This window comes from Brachycentrus maculatus, unplaced genomic scaffold, assembly GCF_059751285.1.
Source record: "Brachycentrus maculatus isolate JH-2025_06_01 unplaced genomic scaffold, ASM5975128v1 h1tg001694l, whole genome shotgun sequence".
NCBI lineage: Eukaryota > Metazoa > Arthropoda > Insecta > Trichoptera > Brachycentridae > Brachycentrus > Brachycentrus maculatus.
The window spans coordinates 3,754-8,446 of record NW_028282298.1 but is presented as its reverse complement, the minus strand read 5'-3'; the positions used below and the strand labels follow the sequence as shown (position 1 = coordinate 8,446).

At 39.0% G+C, this 4,693-nt stretch overlaps 1 pseudogene; it reads left to right on the top strand.

Moving 5' to 3' along the window:
• The first annotated feature begins 3,005 nt into the window (after window positions 1-3,005).
• Window positions 3,006-3,117, top strand: LOC148298717 (U5 spliceosomal RNA; annotated as a pseudogene).
• The last annotated feature ends 1,576 nt before the right edge of the window (window positions 3,118-4,693 follow it).

The following is a 4,693-nucleotide window of genomic DNA, read 5'->3' as shown; positions in this document are numbered from 1 at the left end:
TTGTGCGATAATGCGAATATGAAGTGGGAAACACTTGTGGAGGAAGATCGGGTTTATTTGATGAGGTTGTCGTGGAGCTTTTTTAGGAATATTTCGCTGAGCTTTTCTGGGTTTTACGACATTTTGTATATACAAGTTAAGAGATCTTAACACGAGGAGTACCACTCTGAATTACGACACTCTTGAGTGTTCACCAAAACACATATCGCAGCCAGCAGAAAAATGCGAATATTGCTTTAAATTGGTCGGCAGGACCCCCGCTCGACCATTATAATCTTGAGTATTTATTTGAGTATAGAGAAATCTGCCTCGCATCGAGCAATATACTTTTTAAGGATGTTCAGGAAGGACTCAACAATCTATTATCGAACCATGAGAGGGTCTTGAGAATAAGCAATCCTTAATATCGTCAGTATAGCCCTTTTCTCTGCGGAATTGCAATCATTTCTTTCAAATTTTATGAAGTCTGACCACAAGGACGAGAAGACTGAGGGCTTTATCACAGCAACATTTTTAGCCATAGACTCAGATATGATTATTTAGAGAATTTACTCTAAAGCCGATCTATCTTGGGGGGTGGCTTCCACAAACAGCATGATCAGTTCTTTTGCTACTTCCTATACGCTTCTCCCGATAAGGTGCAAATGCGTAAAAGTCATGAGAACTTCATCTTTGATTTTCTTCTCCCGTGAAAAGACCAAAAGCCGAATGTTGGGCAAACATTCCTTGCAGTATTCAACGTTTCTTTTGTAAAATTTAATGAACAGTCGAATGGTCTCGAGCACATCGGTGTCAGTTTTCGAGGACAGCAGTATTTTGACTTTCGATAACACATCTTGAACAAGCGTTATTACTTCCTCCTCCTATTCCAAAATTGACTCTTGCATTTGGTATTACTTTATCGTCCGGAGATACAATTTTTATTCATTCTGCAACTTCTCGAGGTTATCGTAATAGACATTCTCGTTCTGGTGCTACTCTTCGAGCTATTGGACTCGCTCGAGCACGGCTGAAACTTGTTGATGCTTCAGCTAAGCGGTTTATCGAGTCATCGCAATTTCTTATCGCTTTTCTTTGATGCGCTCCAGAGTGTGAGCTTATTTATTTTCTGGCCATACATCCTCGATGATGATATTAATAAGCTGCAAAGCCTTCTTCCGCGTGTTGATGCTGGTATCCTTGATGCGGTCGACCCCTGCTTTCAAGAACATGATCATGTACTTTCTGGGTATGGCCCTGTCGAGTGCCAAAATGCTAAAGATGCCGAGGACATGCCATCGGCAAAATGAGCTTTTATCGTGTATCCTTTGCATGAGAGTCATAATGAACTTCTATCTCACTTTGTTCATGCTTTCATCCATATCCTTGTCTTCGCTATTGAATACGAATCTGATAATGTTCATGACTATGTCGGAAATCGCATTTCTGAGCAAGTATGAGTCATGCTCATAGAGCCGAATGAAGCATGGCAGATTGTTGTAGAACATCTTCGGGATCTTCTCACTCAGCTTGGACAAGAACTATTTCGTATTCTTAATGGAGGAAGCTTAAGAGGATAGATTCTTCTGAACCAAGTAAGTGACCACGCAAATGACTGTCTCCGAGCACAGTCTCTGCAACTCAGGCGAACTAGCACGACTAAAGAACTGCACCAAAGTATCCGTCATTTCCGATTCGTATACCAGGTTGATGAGCACTCTCTGAATATTGACAAAGAGTTCTGGCTTCTATCGTATGATGACCTCCAAAATGTAGAATATAGAATTGATGACCTCTTCATCTTTGGCGATGCTGCTTTCAAGCACCTTCACGCACACATCGGTATACCTCTTGAAGAGCTACTGGTCGACTTATTTTCGTTCCCACAATATTTTGTAGTCGATCTCCAGCGTCTCTTTCATGAGAGTGATGATCATCTTTAAATTCTGTATCACAACCTTGCTGTACTCGATGTCATTTTTATTTTTCTTCTTCTTTTATTTGTTGACGGCATCTGAGAGCATGTCGGCTTGGGAGACTTTTTGCTTGGCTTTGGTGACGACTGTCATCATAAACAACAGCAGGAATATGGCCATCTTGTAAGACACTCTCAATGCCACCAATGCACCTTCATTTGACATCCTCATGCACTACTTCAGGATGATTGTCCCAATATGATGGAATGTCTACGAAAGTTTCTAAATGACTCTCATTGACCGGAACTCGATGTTCTCGCCAAATGACCTATGCAGTCACAAATATGATACTTGGTCAGATTGTATAAAAAATCGAATATCTAATGTTTCGAAATGTCTTCGTAGTTCTGGAAAATGGAACTGTCTATTTTTTTAAGCTCATTTATTATTTATCGCTCGCCGATGTCTATCTCATACGTTTGCACCTACGTAATATGAAGAGTACTGAATGTCTATTGTGGAGATCCTGCTCCACATCTTCGAAATTGACGGGAAAGATGAAGTAATCAGTCATTGCGTATCGGAGATGGCGCTTAAAAATTGAATTATAATTTGGGGGTAGAATTATAAATTCGGTATTAATAAAATAATCATGCGATTAAACGCCCTTTAATATTTGAATTTATAAGAGTAATTTGGTGTGTTCTGTCTCAGCCTCGTCACAATTAGTATGACTTCACCTCATTATGCTCTTTAGCATTATCTTATTACCTGATTATGGTCTCATGTTGTCTGTTTGGATCATTTCTGTGCGCATTTCTTACTTTTCGTATTTTGGAAATAAAATAATATTGCATTAGCCATGAGTCTCTAATTGAATCTGAACTGCTTCAAATGAAGTCTAAGCCACATTCATTTCCGTCGATGATTGCTACTGAACATTCAGTGAAGTAAAGATTAAGCGCATCCTTAATTTCCAGACTAGCAACACGGCAACGAGGGATCAGGTGAGGTGTCGGCGTGAGATTAGATATATAAGTTTAAAATAGAGTTGAGACCCTTAAAAATTATTTATAAACAGCTTAAGTGAAAGCCAGAAATAGTAGTGGGTACACAGAACCTAATTCATAACGTGCTAATTTTTCGCCTTTTACTAAAGATTACCGTGAATTAGGTTTATTCATGTGACCTTACTATTTTTTGGAACCCCTTCATTGGGGTCTTTCACCTAAACAAAAGAAATCAATTTTTTGCAACCTTCTATAATTATTTGTGTGCCTTTTTTGACAGTTCGTAAATGCTGCTTTCAGATAGGCATAAGGATTCCGCAGACATATTGTGATCTTTGCCACTACGTTAATTCCTCCTTGGCCAATCAATTAAGTGTTATAGCTGCTAAGACTCTGATCGCAACTGTGATCTCTGGTTTGCTATCTTCTTGATTGCTGAAACGGGTGTGTCCTTATTGAAGTGACTCTATCTGATTCTTTCTGTCTTTTAATCTAAATACTGCATGATCTTCGTCAGCATCGACACATTGTTTTTGAGTTTGGATAGTGCTTACATTGAATACTCCAAATCAAACACCTTTTGATTCAGAGCATGAATTTAGGAGCCGATCGAAGGGAGAAGATTCAAATATTTGTTGCTTCTTTCTAAGTAATCTAAATCCTCTAAGAGCAAAGAGTCCGGCTCTTGAAAATTGGTTGGCGGGGATTCAGAAAGATTGGCTTCTTTCGGAATACCTGAGATTTATTCATGCACTGACTGCTTGTGGTCCTTCATGAAGAACAAGCTCCGTTAAATTCTGGCATTTCCAATTGATGTTGACTACTTGAGAATTTGTTAGTTTTCAGATGGCTGTGAATGGAGACTGTCAAACCGCCTGATCTTCGAATTAGAGCCTTCTTTTTTCCTCGATGTAAGAAATTGGGTCGGTATCTACAATGATTTGGTAATCATGTCAATCTTAATGTTGATCTTCCTGATTTCTTCCTAAACTGCTGATACTCTGCGTAAACAGAGACAGCTATTTTTATTGTTCGGCTTCACGCCTTGGTGAGCGACCTATTTTTTCATATCTTAATTCTGTGTCTTGCTATCCAATCGATGGTGCTCGATCAAATATTTGCTCGGAATATATTATTAATTGATATAAAATGTTATATGCTAAATATAATGTCGTTTCTCAGATCTAACTTCAACAGACTATGGTTATTGTTATACTAACAAGTTAGATGTTTTGCTATGTAGGTGATTAGAAATGTATGTAGACTCCACACATCACTTTGGATGAAGTGTGGGAAATCATTTGTAGCTGTTTTCAGGCTTTTATTACTTTTTCTTCTTCCCCTACTCCAATGAAAATTCGGGGTAGGGTTACTCGTTGCCTTATTTCTTCTCTTCCTCCTTCTCAACAAAACAGGATGGAAACAGCTATTTTCCTGTAGGGTTCCAAGGCCCAATATTCCCTGCCAAGCACTACCCTCCATATTCTTCGCACTTGCATATTCCCCCATCGATAAAATTCGGGAGGTTCGCAGGGTCGATCTAAACTAAAATCAAAATTACGTACTCAAGCAACTCTTTCTTATAGCTGCTTCCCAGTATTTTGATTTTCGATTTGGTCTTTTCATCGAGCAATACCTTGATCATTGCCCATATGCCCGTAAACAACATAGGGGCATTGATAATGAACATGTTCCCTAATATTTCGGGATAGTTATCTTGGGCCATGGAAGAAGCTGGCTTAATGAAATTGTAGGCTTTAGATACATTGCCGAGCTTGATATGTTTGA